Here is a 19,389-nt window from a genome sequence, read left to right on the forward strand (position 1 = left end):
TAAAAACTTTTGTGTATCAAAGGACTTTATCAACAAAATGAAGAGACAACCTACACGATGATAGAAAATATTCAGAACCCAGATATCTGATAAGAGTTTAATATCCAGAATATATTCAAAAGTCCTACAACTCAACAACAAAAAGTCAAACAACCTAATTTTAAAATAGGCAACGGCCTCGAATAGACATTTCTGCAAAGAAATTATATATATATATGGCCAATAAACTCAGTGTCACTAGTCATTAAGGAAATGCAAATCAAAACCACAATGAGATACCACAACTTCACATCAGCTGTCGTTAGTTGCCATTGAGTCAATTCCAACTTATGGCAACCACATGTGTGCAGAAAAGAACTGTTCCATAGGGCTTTCAAGGCTGGGACCTTTCAGAAGCAGATCACCTGGCCTGTTTTCTGAGGTGCTTCTGGGTGGGTTCAAACCAACCTTTCATCCAGTAATTGAGTGCTTAAGCATTTGCACCACCCAGGGCTTTCTTCACACACACGAGGATGGTGTTACCACCTCCAAAAAAAGTGGAAAATAACAATTGTTTGTGTGGATGTGAAGAATTTGGAACAGTCATGCGTTGTTGGTGGGAATGTAAAATGGTGCAGACTCTGTGGAAAGATTTTTGGGGCATCCTCAAAAGTTTCACAGAATGTTACCATATGACCAGCAATTGCTTTCCTAGGTATATACCCAAAAACATTGAAAGCAGCAACTGGAACAGATAATTTTACAGGAACATTTACTGCAGCATTTTCCACCATAGCCAAAAGGTAGAAATGACTCAAGTGTTCATCAACAGCTAAACGGATTAAAAAGTGCATATATATACTGAAGTATTATTTATGCATAAACAGAAGTGAAGTTCTGGTACTTGCTACAACATGAGTAAGCCTTGAAAACATTATACTAAGTGAAATAAGTCAGACACAAAAGGAGAAATATTGATATGACAAGCAAACCAGTTGCCACTGAGTTGATTCATGCTCATGGTGACCTAGTCTGTGTCAGAATAGAACTGTGTTCCATAAGGTTTTTCAATGGCTGATTATTTGAAAGCAGACCACCAGGCCTTTCTTCCAGGATACCTCCGGGTGAACTTGAATCACCAAACTTTCAGTTAGCAGTTGAGGGCATTAAACTTTTGCATCACCTAGGGACTCCTGTAGGATTCCACTTATATGAAATATCTAGAAAAAGCAAATGCATAGAGACAGAAGTAGATTAATAGTTACCAGGGGAGGAAGGAATAAGGAGTTATTGCTTAGTGGGTACTGTTTCCATTTGGATGATGGAAAAGTTCTGGTAATACATAGTGGTGATGATTGCATAAATGTAATTAATGTCACTGAAATGTACACTTACAACGGTTAGAATGAAAAATTTTGTTACATATATTTTACTACAACTATTTTGAACACAACAGATTCAGAAATGAAGTAGAAAGAGCAAAACAATGACTGGGATTCTTTTATTTTTAATATAGAAAGAGTGATACACCCATTTATCTGCCTTAGTATATTTCCAAAGCTCTAAGCTCTATGTAGTCACAGACAATGTCTTGCTCACTATTATATCCCCAGCATATAGCATAGTGCTTAGCATATATGTTGCTCAATAAATGTTGGATACCTCTTGATTAAATATAATAAAGAGAAATAATGCCCAAGAGCTACACTTTGTCATTGCATATGAGCTAAAGTAAAGAGGAAAATTCTGTTCTCTCTTCTAGTTTCTGCCACAAAAGGGGCATGTTAAAACTTTCATGGAGAGTACAGCAACGAAATATATCAAACACAAGTGTAATCTTCACAGTACCCAAGCCTCGGCTTCCTCCAAGTTACTTCTTCTGTATCATGCATTTCACAACCACGCTTACAATTCACTTCATCAGGTAATTCTAGGACTACTTGAAATATTATATTTGTTCTCAGACTTACTACCTTGTGTATATTTGCAGATTTTCCATTAGAACCGAAAATTAATTTTTGCAGAAACATTTATATTGCATTTTTAGAACAAGGGGAGAAGAAACTGAGCAACATATTTATGTTTTTCTCCCACTATTTGAATGTAATGTGAACCATCAAACTTTAAATTTATGTAGTTGTATTCAAGGACAAGGATATTCTTTCCTTTCTTCTAGCCACCCCCCCCACAAGACCCACCAAGCACTTATTCAGAACGGATATTTGAATATTCTTCTTTACAAAATCACTCAGACCAATTCAAAATTATTGCCAAGAAATTAAAGTTTACATTTTACAGTACAAATATATCATTATATAAACAAGTAACTAATAGACCTTTCTTTTTTGTGTTAGTAATTCAACAGCAATTTGTGTCATGAACAAGTCATGGGGCTTTTTGAGATAAACCTAGGTCTTATTCATCTGTTTTCATCTGAGTCTAAGACACATAGAATTCTAACCAAATTTTCTCTTTGTGGGAATGCAGCTCATTAACGGGAGTATTTCATTAAGTCTTCATTAAAAAGGAAAGAGAGCCATAAAAATATGTTGTTAATGAATTGAACCAAATAGTGTTTGAAATCAGTGAAGTTCATTCAATTTAATAAAAAATGAAGAGCTCCTAAAAACTAAAAATCACAGATACTGAGTCTCACTTCTTGCTTGGAGGTGGGGGTGGGGTAGGGTGCATTAATTTATGCCTTTCTTGGATGAATTAAAGTCATTTGGCACAAATTGTAAAGTTTCTTTCTTCTCCCTCTTTCTTGAACGTAGTCTTATTTACTATCAGACTATCAGGCTGGGAAGTGGAGAGGGGAAGTAGCTAGAAGAGGGAATAATTCATACATTATTCTTGCCTTTGGTGTAAATATCCTGTGCACCTGCAACTCTAGGACAGCTATGGAATAGAAGTGCTTAGAAATTAAAAGCAAGTTTGTAAAATGCATTTTTTACCATGCAAATCATGTACTGCATACACCTGTGGAGAGTTAAGCAAAATGATTTGTTTAGGAAAATATCTTAATTTCATAAGTACTTTTTTACTTTACATTTGTAAATGAATAACAAAATTATGTTTGGCAAATGTTAAGTGTATTTTCAGAGCACTGTTCAACTCAGCTTTTTGTGTGCCTGGAGTGTGGAAAAAATGAATTGAAGGGTAGCAGACCCATACACATACACACACACAAACTTACATTAATGACAATTCACACAGAGTTGAATTCAGTCATTTGCCCTTTGGTCCATAAATTACAAGTGACCATTCATGCTGCTAAGCACACAAACATAGCTACCAAGGTGAGAAAAGAGAGTGATTTAGCAGAAAACCCAACAAGCTGGAGTCTTTCTAACTTTAGGGTGCTTTTGCATTTGCTTAATGGATTAGCAAAGAACCTGAATACAGAAGTCTTAACAAATCAACACCTTTTCTTTACAGTACCTCTTAACCACAGGCCCTCGGGAGAATCACACTTATTGGGTGGTAGGCTTTTTAGAAATTAATGGATAGCATCCTGCTGCTATAACTAAATTGGGTTTGGTTCTATTCTTTGGTGCGAATACGTCTTTTTATATAGAACCTCAAAAAAGCTCTCAAAAGGCACTCTATGTAAAAGGGGAAAAAAAGGAAATAAAGTAATTTTGCTTAAAGCCAACATAAGTCACTGGCATTTTCTCTGGCACACACACATAGGCTTATCATATATATTATCTAAAATTTCATTTCTTTTTTTTTCATATATTATACAAATATTGATTTAATGCCTAGTTTGTGCCAGGCACAGTGCTAGGAAGAAAAGCTTCCTATAGCAGAAGGTATTTAAATAAAAAAAAGAAGAATGAGTAAGAATTAGCCAAGAACTTAGAGTTAGGAAAATTCAGACAGAAAAAGAAGTTTAAGAATGAAAATAAGGTGCATACATTAAGTTGAAATAGTATAAAAGAGCTAGAGATAGAGAAGTGGTGTTAGATGAAGCAGGAGAGGTTTCAACCACATCTTGAAGGAAAGAGATAAGCTGGCAAAGGGTGGAAGTGGCTATAAGGAGAAATAGAATAGAAAGAAAGACAGGAAGGGTGAAGGCAAAAGTTATGATTTTTACTTTTTGTTCATTAGGGAATTAAAGGATGGTGGAGGGAAAGCAACTTTTCTAAAAAAAAAAAAAAAAAAAAAAAAGCCAGAAGTTCTGGTTAAGATGGTGACTTAAATAGATGCACCATAACATCACGGTACAACAAAAACTCAAGAAACTAAGTAAAACAGACCCAAATAACAACTTCTCATTCCCTGAACATCAAACTGAGGGATAAAAAATCAGACTGAACACTGACTGGAAGGAGAGATAGAACAAAACTATGGGAAAACACAGAACTTCCATGCCCCGCCTGCTGGTACAGCTTAGTGTTGCAATTTTGGGACAGCAGCAAGTAACATCCCTAGGTGAGTAGCCCAGGAGGGCAACTTCACAGAAAACAGAGAGAGAGGCAGAGATAATGTGTAAACAAACCTGGAAAGAGAGGAGGTGGGCAGGATGTGTGTGCATCTGAATGCGCCCAAGAGGTTGACATGCAGGAATGGCATAGCTTTGAATCTAAGGAAACACAGGGAAGTGCTACTGGAGCAAATTGAAATGGACTGAATTGTAGGAGCCTCAGGACAGCCGATAGGTGGAACAGGGAGTTCACATATACAGAGGGGCAAAGGAAAAATAAAGGAAGGCAAGCTAGAGATCCAGTGTCCCTGGTGAGTGTAGAGTAAGGAGGGAGCAAGGAACTAGGGCCAAGATGGGTTGTCAACAGAGGCCCCCTTCCATGTGGACAGGAGACACCCATTGAATAGGAACCTCCACAATAATAATTAGAAGCCCCCCAACCTGCCCCATGTCACCCCAATCTTCCCCTCCCTTTGGGCAGGTCCTACGTCTGTGTCACCCACCCCACCCCTCCTGTTTGTGCAAGTTGGCAACATCTTTGCCCACCCACGCCACCCAGACTCATGGTGACATCCTTTTCACACTCTATTCTCCATGCATGTATGGAGACCCCTTGCCCATACCCACCACTGTGACACCAATCTGTGCCTGCACAGAGGGCTTGCCTCATCCTTTTGGGTGGTGCTGCACCCCTGTGATAACAAAGACAACCTGTCCTGCCCTCCTGGGGTCACACTAACTACTTATCACAGCTCAGAGAGACTGCATTATCGCTTAAGAGCTGCAGAGGTATTCTGACATCCCAACCCCTGCAGTTCTCTAAGGGAAGAGAGCTGCCTAATGACATAGAACCCCTGTGTGTATGCAACCCACCATACCCACCAGTTAGAGGAAACCACACCAATCCAACGAGCAACACCAAAGTCATACATAGACCAGTATCACAAAACGACAACAAGTAAAATAATATAAGGAAGGTAGGCAATCTAAAGAGAAAGGAAAGAAGCTAAGCTCTTGATATATTAAAACAGAAAGAAAAACAAAGACAATCAAACCAACATACAACAAAAAAAAAAGATAAATAAAATGAAACCTTACTGTCTTGATGACTGCAGTAAATTACAAATTATATGAAGAAACAGAAAAAGATGGCTCAGGCAAATGAACAAAATAAAGGGACAGAAAGTTCTAAGAGGAAGAACAGACAATGGAACTACTGGTCAAAGACTTAAAAAAAACTTTAAAGTCTTCTCAAAGAGATCAAGGAAAACATGGAAAGGAGTCTTAGAATAATTCAAGAAAACAATACAAGAACAAAAAGACAAATTCAATAAACAAATAGAATCATTAAAAAAACAAGAACTAGAAATTCAGAAGCTTAACAATAACATCACAGAAATAAAAACCTCAATGGAAAGACACAGAAGTAAAATTTGAACAATGGAAAAAGAATCAGAAAAATAGAGGATAAAACCTTTGATATTACTCAGTCTGAGAAACAGAAAAATGAAGAAATCCTACTGGTTATGTGAGACATAACCAGGAATATTATATGCATGTTAGGAATTCCAGAAGAAGAGAGAAAAAAAATTACAGCAAGAATTTTTGAAGAAATATTGTCAGGAAACCCCCAATATTATGATAGATGACAAAACTCCCCCAATATTTCATCTAAGAAGCTCAAAAAACTTCGCATAGAATAGACCCCAAGAGAAAATCATTGAGACTTATATTAATCAAACTTTCCAGACCCAAACACAAAAAAAATAATTCTGAGAACACTATGAGAAAAGTAAACTATCACTTACAAAGGGCCCTCAATAAGACAGGAAAGAAAGAAAAGACCAAAATGGACATCAGAAGAGACAATGAAAGCTGCTCTTGAATGTAGAGGAGCTAAAAAAAAAAAAAAAAAAAAAAAGGAAGAAATGATGAAGTAAAAGAAATGAGGATTTCAAAGGGCAGCTCGAGAAGACAAAGTAAAGTATTATAATAAACTGTGCAAAGACCTAGAGTTAGAAAGCCAAAAGGGAAGAACACACTCAACATTTCTCATGTTGAAAGAATTTAAGAAAAAATTCAAGCCTCGAGTTTCATACTGAAGGATTCTATGGGGAAAATATTAAATGACACAGGAAGCATCAAAAGAAGATTGAAGGAATACACAGAGTCACTGTACCAAAAACAATTGGTCAAAGTTCAACCATTTCAGAAAGTGTCATGTGGTCAAGAACTGATGTTACTGAAGGAAGAGGTCCAAGTTGCACTGAAAGAGCTGGTGAAAAACAAGTCTCCAGGAATTGACAGAATACCAACTGACATGTTTCAACACATGGATGAAGCGCTGGAAGTGCTACCTCATCTATACCAAGAAATTTGGAAGACAGCTACCTGGCCAACTGACTGGAAGAGGCCCATATTTCTACTCATTCCGAAGAAAAGTGATCCAACAGAATGCAGAAACTATCAGTTAATATCATTAATGTCACACACAAGTGAAATTCAAAAGCAGTTGCAGCAGTACATCAACACGGAACTGCCAGAAATTCAAGCTGGATTCAAGAGGACGTGGAACAAGGGATATCATTGCTCATGTCAGGCAGATCCTGGCTAAAAGCAGAGACTACCAGAAAGATGTTTATCTGTGTTTTATTGACTATGCACTAAAGGCACTGGCGAAAAACAAGGCTCTAGGAATTGACGGAATACCAAATGAGATGTTTCAACAAACAGATGCAGTGCTGGAAGTGCTCACTCCTCTACGCCAAGAAATTTGGAAGGCAGCTACCTGCCCAGCCGAGTGGAAGAGATCCATATTTATGCCTATTCCCAAGAAAGGTGATCCACCCGAATGTGGAAATTATTGAACAATATCATTAATATCACAAGCAAGTAAAATTTTGCTGGAGATCGTTCAAAAGTGACTGAAGCAGTACATCAACAGGGAAATGCCAGAAATTCAAGTTAGATTCAGAAGAGAAACAAGGATATCACTGCTCATTTCAAATAGATATTGGCTGAAAGCAGAGAACACCAGAAAGATGTTTACCTGTATTTTATTGACTATGATGCAAAGGCATTTGACTGTGTGGATCATAACAAATTACGGATAGTATTGCAAAAATGAGAATTCCAGAACACTTAATTGTGTTCATGAGGAACTTGTAAATAGACAAAGAGGCAGTCATTTGAACAGAACAAGTGGATACTGCAAGGTTTAAAGTCAGGAAAGATGTGTCTGGGTTGTATCCTTTCACTGTACTTATTCAATCTGTATGCTGAGCAAATAACCCGAGAAGCTGGACTATATGAAGAAGAACTTGGCATTAGGATTGGTTATTAGGGTAGACCCCACTTTGAGGATACAGGTCTTCCCCAGTCCTGTTTTGAGTGCTTTTCAACCCAAGGGGCTCATCTTCCAGCACTATGTCAGATAATGTTCTGCTGTCAGTCATTAGGTTTTCACTGGCTAATTTTTTTTTTCAGAAGTAGACTGCTAGGTCTTTCTTCCTAGTGTGTCTTAGTCTGGAAGCTCAGCTGAAACTTGTCCATCATGGGTGACCCTGCTGGTATTTGAATGGGTGGCATAGCTTCCAGCATGACAACAACACACAAGTCCTCACAGTAAAACAAAACGATAGACACATGGGTGAAACAAAACATACGCTATGTAAAACAGCAACAAAAACAACTAAACTCTAATAAGTAGCAACATCAAATCCTGGGAAGTGGGGAGATTTTGATTTCACAAATTGTGACACAGTGTTTGAAATGGTTATGTTTCAAAATATTTCAAGACACGCAAAGAAATAAAAAGCATGGTCCATACACAGGAAAACAAATAATCGATAGAAACAGTTGTTGAGAACATCCAGGCATGGGATTTACCAGGAAAAAGCTTTAAATTTGTCATTTTAAATATGTTCTAAGAGCTAAAACAGCTATATCTGTATCACTGAAGGCAAGTATGAGAATTTGTTTCCACATAGAGAATATTAATAAGTAGAAATTATAATAAAAGAAATTCTGAAGTTTAAAAATACAATAACTAAAATGAAAATTTCACTAATGGAGATCAACACAAGATTTGAGCAGCCAGAAGAATCAGTGAACTAGAAGATAAATCAAATGAGATTATCTAGTCTGAAGAACTGAAAGTAAAAGAATAAAGTGAACATAGACTCAGATACCTGTGGGAAACTACCATGGATACCAACAAGTGTATAATGAAAGTTCCAGAAAGAGAGAATAGGAAAAAACTGAATAAAAAACTTTTATAAGAAAAATGATAGAAAATCTCCTAAATTGGGCAAAAGTACATTATTCTTGTTGTTGTTAGGTGCCATAGAGTCCGTTATGACTCATAGTGACCCCACGTACAACAGAAGGAAACACTGCCCAGTCCTATGCCATCCTCACCATTGTTGCTGTTTGAGCTTGTTGTTGCAGCCACTGTGTCAATCTAGCTCGTTGAGGGTATTCCTTTCTGTCGATGACCTTCTACTTTACCATGCATGATGACCTTCTCCAAGGACTGGTTCCTCCTACATGTTCAAAGTATGCGAGATGAAGTCTCACCATCCTTGCTTCTAAGGTGCATTCTGGCTGTACTTTTTCCAAGAAAGATTTGCTCGTTCTTCTGGCAGTCCATGATATATTCAATATTCTTCACCAATGCCATAATCCAAATGCATCACTTTTTCTTTGATCTTTCTTAATCATTGTCCAGCTTTCCAATTCGTATGAGGTGATTGAAGATACCATGGCTTGGGTCAGGCACCTCTTAGTCCTTACAGTGACCTCTTTACTTTTTAACACTTTAAAGAGTCTTTTGCAGCAGTTTTCCCCAATGCAATACATTGTTTGATTTCTTGACTGCTGTTTCCATGGATGTTGATTGTGGGCCCAAGTGAAATGAAAATCTTGACAATTTCAATCTTTTCTCTGTTTATCATGATGTTGTTTATTGGTCCAGTTGTGAGGACTTTTGTGTTCTTTATGTTAAGGTGTAATCCATACTGAAGGATACTTTGATCTTCATCAGTAAGTGCTTCAAGTCCTCTTCCCTTTCAGCAAGCAAGGTGGTGTCATCTGCATTTCACAGGTTGTTAATGAGTCTTCCTCCAATCCTAAAGCCACGTTCTTCTTCATATAGTCCAGATTCTTGGATTATTTGCTCAGCATACAGATTGAATTAGTATGGTGAAAGGATACAACCCTGATGAACAGCTTTCCTGATTTGAAACTGTGCAGTATCCCCTTGTTCTTTTTGAACAATTGCTCTTAGTCTTTGTACAGTTTCCTCATGAGCACAAGTAAGTGGTCTGGACTTTCCATTCTTCACAATGTTATCCATAATTTGTTATGATCCACACAGTTGAAAACCTTTGCATAGTCAATAAAACAAGTTTAACATCTTTGTGGTATTCTCTGCTTTCAGCCAAGATCTATCTGACATCAGCTATGATAGCTCCCATTCCATGTCCTCTTCTGAATCCGGCCTGAACTTCTGAGGTTCCCTATTACATACTTCTGCAACCCTTTTTGAATTATCTTCACCAAAATTTTCTTGCCTGTGATAATAATGATATTGTTTGATAATTTGTGCATTCTATTTGATCAACTTTCTTTGAAATGGACCCAAATAGGAATCGTTTCCACTTGGTTGACCAGGTAGCTGTTTCCAGGTTTCTTGGTATAGATGCATGAACGTTGCATCTGTTTGTTGGAACATCATGATTAGTTTTCCACCAATTCCTGGAGCCTATTTTTTGCCAATGCCTTAAGTGCAGCTTGGCCATCTTCCTTCAGTACCATCGGTTCTTGTTCATATGCTACCTCTTAAAATGGTTGAGCACTCACTAATTCTTTTTGGTACAGCCACTCTGTGTATCCTTCCATCTTCTTCTTTTTTTTTTTTTAATTAACTTTTATTAAGCTTCAAGTGAACATTTACAAATCCAATCAGTCTGTCACATGTAAGTTTACATACATCTTACTCCCTTCTCCCACTTGCTCTCCCCCTATTGAGCCAGCCCTTTCAGTCTCTCGTTTCGTGACAATTTTGCCAGCTTCCCTCTCTCTCTATCTTCCCATCCCCCCTCCAGTCAAGAGTTGCCAACACACTCTCAAGTGTCCACCAGATTTAATTAGCTCACTCTTCATCAGCATCTCTCTCCCCCCCGCTGACCAGTCCCTTTCATGTCTGATGAGTTGTCTTCGGGGGTGGTTCCTGTCCTGTGCCGGCAGAAGGTCTGGGGACCATGGCCACCGGGATTCCTCTAGTCGCAGTCAGACCATTAAGTCTGGTCTTTTTATGAGAATTTGGGGTCTGCATCCCACTGATCTCCTGCTCCCTCAGGAGTTCTCTGTTGTGCTCCCTGTCAGGGCAGTCATCGATTGTGGCCGGGCACCAACTAGTTCTTCTGGTCTCAGGATGATGTAGGTCCTGGTTCATGTGGCCCTTTCTGTCTCTTGGGTTCTTAGTTGTCGTGTGACCTTGGTGTTCTTCATTTTCCTTTGCTCCAGGTGGGTTGAGACCAATTGATGCAACTTAGATGGCCGCTTGTTAGCATTTAAGACCCCAGACGCCGCATTTCAAAGTGGGATGCAGAATGTTTTTATAATAGAATTATTTTGCCAATTGACTTAGAAGTCCCCTCAAACCATGTTCCCCAGACCCCCGCCCCTGCTCCGCTGACCTTTGAAGCATTCATTTTATCCCGGAAACCTCTTTGCTTTTAGTCCAGTTCAATTGGGCTGACCTTCCTTGTATTGAGTGTTGTCTTTCCCTTCACCCAAAGCAGTTCTCATCTACTGATTGATCAATAAAAAACCCTCTCCCTCCCTCCGCCCTTTGTAACCACAAAAGTATGTGTTCTTCTCAGTTTTTACTATTTCTCAAGATCTTATAATAGTGGCCTTATACAATATTTGTCCTTTTGCCTCTGACTCATTTCGCTCAGCATAATGCCTTCCAGATTCCTCCATGTTATGAAATGTTTCACAGATTCGCCACTGTTCTTTATCGATGCGTAGTATTCCATTGTGTGAATATACCACAATTTATTTACCCATTCATCCGTTGATGGACACCTTGGTTGCTTCCAGCTTTTTGCTATTGTAAACAGAGCTGCAATAAACATGGGTGTGCATATGTCTGTTTGTGTGAAGGCTCTTGTACCTCTAGGGTATATTCCGAGGAGTGGGATTTCTGGGTTGTATGGTAGTTCTATTTCTAACTGTTTAAGATAACGCCAGATAGATTTCCAAAGTGGTTGTACCATTTTACATTCCCACCAGCAGTGTATGAGAGTTCCAATCTCTCCGCAGCCTCTCCAACATTTATTATTTTGTGTTTTTTGGATTAATGCCAGCCTAGTTGGTGTGAGATGGAATCACATCGTAGTTTTAATTTGCATTTCTCTAATGGCTAATGATCGTGAGCATTTTCTCATATATCTGTTGGCTGCCTGAATATCTTTAGTGAAATGTGTGTTCATATCCTTTGCCCACTTCTTGATTGGGTTGTTTGTCTTTTTGTGGTTGAGTTTTGACAGAATCATGTAGATTTTAGAGATCAGGCACTGGTCTCAGATGTCATAGCTGAAAATTCTTTCCCAGTCTGTAGGTGGTCTTTTTACTCTTTTGGTGAAGTCTTTAGATGAGCGTAGGTGTTTGATTTTTAGGAGCTCCCAGTTATCTGGTTTCTCTTCATCATTTTTGGTAATGTTTTGTATTCTGTTTATGCCCTGTATTAGGGCTCCTAGAGTTGTCCCTATTTTTTCTTCCATGATCTTTATCGTTTTAGTCTTTATGTTTAGGTCTTTGATCCACTTGGAGTTAGTTTTTGTGCATGGTGTGAGGTATGGGTCCTGTTTCATTTTTTTGCAAATGGATATCCAGTGATGCCAGCACCATTTGTTAAAAAGACTATCTTTTCCCCAATTAACTGACACTGGGCCTTTGTCAAATATCAGCTGCTCATACATGGATGGATTTATATCTGGATTCTCAATTCTGTTCCATTGGTCTATGTGCCTGTTGTTGTACCAGTACCAGGCTGTTTTGACTACTGTGGCTGTATAATAGCTTCTGAAATCAGGTAGAGTGAGGTCTCCCACTTTCTTCTTCTTTTTCAGTAATGCTTTGCTTATCCGGGGGTTCTTTCCCTTCCATATGAAATTGGTGATTTGTTTCTCTATCCCCTTAAAATATGACATTGGAATTTGGATCGGAAGTGCGTTATATGTATAGATGGCTTTTGGTAGAATAGACATTTTTACTATGTTAAGTCTTCCTATCCATGAGCAAGGTATGTTTTTCCACTTAAGGAGGTCCTTTTGAATTTCTTGTAGTAGAGCTTTGTAGTTTTCTTTGTATAGGTCTTTTACATCCTTGGTAAGATTTATTCCTAAGTATTTTATCTTCTTGGGGGCTACTGTGAATGGTATTGATTTGGTTATTTCCTCTTCGGTGTTCTTTTTGTTGATGTAGAGAAATCCAAGTGATTTTTGTATGTTTATTTTATAACCTGAGACTCTGCCAAACTCTTCTATTAGTTTCAGTAGTTTTCTGGAGGATTCCTTAGGGTTTTCTGTGTATACGATCATGTCATCTGCAAATAGTGATAGCTTTACTTCCTCCTTACCAATCTGGATACCCTTTATTTCTTTGTCTAGCCTAATTGCCCTGGCTAGGACTTCAAGTACGATGTTGAATAAGAGCGGTGATAAAGGGCATCCTTGTCTGGTTCCCGTTCTCAAGGGAAATGCTTTCAGGTTCTCTCCATTTAGAGTGATATTGGCTGTTGGCTTTGCATAGATGCCCTTTATTATGTTGAGGAATTTTCCTTCAATTCCTATTTTGGTAAGAGTTTTTATCATAAATGGGTATTGAACTTTGTCAAATGCCTTTTCTGCATCAATTGATAAGATCATGTGGTTTTTGTCTTTTGTTTTATTTATGTGATGGATTACATTAATGGTTTTTCTATATTAAACCAGCCTTGCATACCTGGTATAAATCCCACTTGATCAGTGTGAATTATTTTTTTGATGTGTTGTTGAATTCTATTGGCTAGAATTCTGTTGAGGATTTTTGCATCTATGTTCATGAGGGATATAGGTCTATAATTTTCTTTTTTTGTAATGTCTTTACCTGGTTTTGGTATCAGGGAGATGGTAGCTTCATAGAATGAGTTGGGTAGTATTCCGTCTTTTTCTATGCTTTGAAATACCTTCAGTAGTAGTGGTGTTAAGTCTTCTCTGAAGGTTTGGTAGAACTCTGCAGTGAAGCCGTCCGGGCCAGGACTTTTTTTTTGTTGGGAGTTTTTTGATTACTGTTTCAATCTCTTTTTTTGTTATGGGTCTATTTAGTTGTTCTACTTCTGAATGTGTTAGTTTAGGTAGGTAGTGTTTTTCCAAGAATTCATCCATTTCTTCTAGGTTTTCAAATTTGTTAGAGTACAATTTTTCGTAGTAATCTCAAATGATTCTTTTAATTTCATTTGGTTCTGTTGTGATGTGGTCCTTCTCGTTTCTTATTCGGGTTATTTGTTTCCTTTCCTGTGTTTCTTTAGTCAGTCTAGCCAATGGTTTATCAATTTTGTTAATTTTTTCGAAGAACCAGCTTTTGGCTTTGTTAATTCTTTCAATTGTTTTCCTGTTCTCTAATTCCTTTAGTTCAGCTCTAATTTTTATTATTTGTTTTCTTCTGGTGCCTGATGGGTTCTTTTGTTGCTCACTTTCTATTTGTTCAAGTTGTAGGGACAGTTCTCTGATTTTGGCTCTTTCTTCTTTTTGTATGTGTGCATTTATCGATATAAATTGGCCTCTGAGCACTGCTTTTGCTGTGTCCCAGAGGTTTTGATAGGAAGTATTTTCATTCTCGTTGCATTCTATGAATTTCCTTATTCCCTCCTTGATGTCTTCTATAACCCAGTCTTTTTTCAGGAGGGTATTGTTCAGTTTCCAAGTATTTGATTTCTTTTCCCTAGTTTTTCTGTTATTGATTTCTAGTTTCATTGCCTTGTGGTCTGAGAAGATGCTTTGTAATATTTCGATGTTTTGGATTCTGCAAAGGTTTGTTTTATGACCTAATATGTGGTCTATTCTAGAGAATGTTCCGTGTGCACTGGAAAAAAAAGTATATTTTGCAGCAGTTGGGTGGAGAGTTCTGTATAAGTCGATGAGGTCAAGTTGGTTGATTGTAGTAATTAGGTTTTCCTTGTCTCTATTGAGCTTCTTACTGGATGTCCTGTCCTTCTCCGAAAGTGGTGTGTTGAAGTCTCCTGCTATAATTGTGGAGGTGTCTATCTCACTTTTCAATTCTGTTAAAATTTGATTTATGTATCTTGCAGCCCTGTCATTGGGTGCATAAATATTTAATATGGTTATGTCTTCCTGATCAATTGTCCCTTTTATCATTATATAGTGTCCTTCTTTATCCTTTGTTGTGGATATAAGTCTAAAGTCTATTTTGTCAGAAATTAATATTGCTACTCCTCTTCTTTTTTGCTTATTGTTTGCTTAATATATTTTCTTCCATCCTTTGAGTTTTAGTTTGTTTGTGTCTCTAAGTCTAAGGTGTGTCTCTTGTAGGCAGCATACAGATGGATCGTGTTTCTTTATCCAGTCCATGACTCTCTGTCTCTTTATTGGTGCATTTAGTCCATTTACATTCAGCGTAATTATAGATAAATAAGTTTTTAGTGTTGTCATTTTGATGTCTTTTCATGTGTGTTGTTGGCCATTTCATTTTTCCACATACTTTTTTGTGCTGAGACGTTTTTCTTAGTAAATTGTGAGATCCTCATTTTCATAATGTTTGACTTTATGTTAGTTGAGTCGTTACGTTTTTCTTGGCTTTTTTCTTGAGTTATTGAGTTGATATTCCTTTTTGTGGTTACCTTATTATTTACCCCTATTTTTCTAAGTAAAAACCTAACTTGTATCGTTCTATATCGCCTTATATCACTCTCCATTTGGCAGTTCAATGCCTCCTGTATTTAGTCCCTCTTTTTGATTATTGTGATCTTTTACCTATTGACTTCCATGATTCCCTTTATGTGTACCATTTATTTATTTATTTATTTTTTAGAATTAATCTTAAATTTGTTTGTTTTTGTGCTTTCCCTATTTGAGTTGATATCAGGACGTTCTGTTTTGTGACCTTGTATTGTGCTGGTACCTGATATTATTGGTCATCTGACCAAACAATCTCCTTTAGCCTGTCTTGTAGCCTTGGTTTGGTTTTTGCAAATTCTCTAAACTTGTGTTTATCTGTAAATATCTTAATTTCACCTTCATATTTCAGAGAGAGTTTTGCTGGATATATGATCCTTGGTTGGCAGTTTTTCTCCTTCAGTGCTCTGTATATGTCGTCCCATTCCCTTCTTGCCTGCATGGTTTCTGCTGAATAGTCTGAACTTATTCTTATTGATTCTCCCTTGAAGGAAACCTTTCTTTTCTCCCTGGCTGCTTTTAAAATTTTCTGTTTATCTTTGGTTTTGGCAAGTTTGATGATAATATGTCTTGGTGTTTTTCTTTTTGGATCAATCTTAAATGGGGTTCGATGAGCATCTTGGATAGTTATCCTTTCGTCTTTCATGATGTCAGGGAAGTTTTGTGTCAGGATTTCTTCAACTATTTTCTCTGTGTTTTCTGTCCCCCCTCCCTGTTCTGGGACTCCAATCACTCGCAAGTTATCCTTCTTGATAGAGTCCCACATGATTCTTAGGGTTTCTTCATTTTTTTTAATTCTTTTATCTGATTTTTTTTCAGCTATGTTGGTGTTGATTCCCTGGTCCTCCCCATCTTCTTTTGATACTTCTTATGTTGTTCAATGCTTTGCTACAGAAACTTTCAATATTGCAACTTAAGAATTGATTTTTTTCTTTAATTCTTTCAGCTTGAGAAATGCTGAGCATGTTCTTCCCTTTTAGTTTTCTAACTCCGGGTCTTTGCATATTTCATTATAATACTTTGACTTCTCGAGGTTCCCTTTGAAATCTTTTTTTCCTGCTCTTTTACTTCATCATTTCTTTCTTTCACTTTAGCTACTCTACATTCAAGAGCAAGTGTCAGAAACCCTCTGAAAAACATTTTGGTCTTTTCTTTCTTTCTTATCTTTTAATGACCTTTTGCTTCCTTCATGTATGATGTCCTTGATGTCATCCCACAACTTGTCAGGTCTTTGATCATTAGCCTTCAGTGTGTCAAATCTTTTCTTGAGATGGCCTCTACATTCAGGTGAGATATACTCAAGGTCATTCTTTGGCTCTCATGGACTTGTTTTAATTTTCTCCAGCTTCAAATTGAACTTACATATGAACAATTGATATTCTCTTCTGTAGTAGGCCCCTGGCCTTGTTCTGACTGATGATATTGAGCTTTTCCAACATCTCTTTCCAGAGGTGTAGTTGATTTGACTGTTGCGTATTACACCTGGCAAGGTTCACATGTGTAGTCACCATTTATTTTGTTGAAAAAATGTATTCCCAATGAATAGGTCATTAGTCTTGCAAAATTCTATCATTTGATCTTCAGCATTTCTCTATCACCAAGGGCATATTTTTCCAACTACTGATCTTCTTTGTTGCCAGCTTTCACATTCCAATCACCAGTAATTATCAATGCATCTTGATTTCATGTTTGATTAATTTCAGACTGCAGAATTTGTTAAAAAAAAATCTTTAATTTCTTCATCTTTGACGTTAGTGGTTGGTGCATAAATTTGAATAATAGTCATGTTAATGGGTCTTCTTTGTAGGTGTACGGATATTATCCCAAAACTGACAGACTTGTACTTCAGGATAGATCTTGAAATTTTTTTTTGACAATTAATGCAACACTATTGCTCTTCAACTTATCATTCCCAGCATAGTAGATGATGTGATTGTCCAATTCAAAATGGTCTGTACTAGTCCATTTCAGCTCACTACTGCCTAAGATATTGATCTTCAAGTGTTCCATTTCATCTTTGATGACTGCCAATTTTCTTAAATTCTTATGTCATACATCCCACGTTCTGATTATTAATGGATATTTGGAACTATTATTTTCATTTTGAGTGGTTGCCACATCAGCAAATGAAGGTCCTGACAGCTTGACTCCATCTGCATCATTAAGGTCGACTCTGCTTTGAGGAGGCAGCTCTTCTGAATCTTGTTCTGTGTGCCTTGCAACCTGAGGGGCTCATCTTCCGGCACTATACCAGACAATATTACATAATGTTTTTGTAGGCCACTTTTCTTAGAAGTAGATCACCAGGTCCATCTTTGTAGTCTGTCATAGTCTGGAAGCTCCACTGAAAGCTGTCCACCATCGGTGACCAAGCTGTCATTTGAAATACCAGGGCATAATTCCAGCATCACAGCAACATGCAAGCCACCACAGCATGACAAACTGACAGAAGAAATAAAGATATAAAACCTCCCAAGTTTGGTAAAGAACATTATTTTACACATCCAAACAATTAAAAAAGAGAAAACAACTCTAAATCAAGTATTAAACTATTGAAATACAAAGCTAAAGAAAGACTCTTGAAAGTAGCAAAAGAGAAGTGACTCAACATGTGCAAGGGATTCTTAATGAAATTAACAGGTGATTTTTCATCAGAAGTTCCAATTCTGTATTAAAAAAAAAGCTGTTACCATTGAGTTGATTTCAACTCATAACTACTCTATAGTATAGAGTACAATGGCCCATAGAGTTTTCAATAATTGGACAGTGGATTTGAACTGCTGACCTTTTGTTTATCATCCAAGCTCTTAACCACTCTGCCACCAAAGGTCCTAATTTCATATAAGAAGGTATCAATACATTATAAGTAAAAGGACGAAAAAAATATGTACTTTCCAATCATGAATCAAATGAAAGCTAGAGTAGCTATTATCGTATCAGAGAAAAGAGACTTCAGACCTAGGAAAATTGTCAGGGATTTATCAGCTATAATAAACATGTTTAAAGAACTAAAGGAAACCAGATTTTCTAATTTTGATGAAACCTACCAACCCAAGAATCTGAAGTAGGATAAAATAAAAGATTTCCACCCCATATACATCATATTAAACTCTCAAACACCAAAGACAAAGAGAAACCTTGAAATCATCTAGAGAAAAATGGATTCGTCTTACAATAGAATAACAATAAGATTAACAGTTCACTTCCCAGCAGAAGCCACAGAGGCCTGAAGGCAGTCAGAAGGTATACTCAATGTGCTGAAAAGTAAACAAACAAACAAAAAAAATTACTGTCAACCAAGAATTCAATATCTTGAAAAATTATTATTCAAACATAAAGGTCAAACAAAGACATTCCCAGATCAACAAAAATTGAGATAATTTGTTTCCGGAATACCCATCTTCCAAAAAATGAAAAAGGAAGTCCTTCAGGATGAAAAGAAATTACACCACAGAGTAAGCTGAATGTGCACAAAGAAATAGAGTGTACAGGATAAAGGATATAAAGGATAAATATAAAAGACAATATGACTGTATGTGTAAAAATTGTTGAACGGGTGTCTGTTTTGTTGTATATAATTTTACCAAAAATAAAAAATAAATAAAAGAGTATGAATATATTTTTTACTCATTTCTTGTACTAAGTGATTTAAAACTACTTTAAAGAATAATTAAAAAGTGGTACTTACATCTCATAGAATATGAAAATTAATCTGCATTACAAAATAAGGGAGGGAAGCTATATTGGAAAAAAGTTATTTAGTTTACTAGAATTAAATTAGTTTTATCTGTAAGTTTTTTTTTTTTTTTTTTGAAGAGGCACATTGTAATCATCAGAGCAACCACTATAAAAATCACTTTAACCAAAGCAAAAGCTAAGAAGTTTCCTGTACATATCCAAATACTTTGAAGGACAAGGTAACTGGGGCTGGGGCCTGGGGACCATAGTTTTGGGGGACATTCAGGTCAATTGGCATAACAAAGTTTATTAAGAAAATGTTCTGCATTCCACTTTGAT

The sequence above is a fragment of the Loxodonta africana genome, chromosome X (assembly GCF_030014295.1).
Source record: "Loxodonta africana isolate mLoxAfr1 chromosome X, mLoxAfr1.hap2, whole genome shotgun sequence".
Classification (NCBI taxonomy): domain Eukaryota; kingdom Metazoa; phylum Chordata; class Mammalia; order Proboscidea; family Elephantidae; genus Loxodonta; species Loxodonta africana.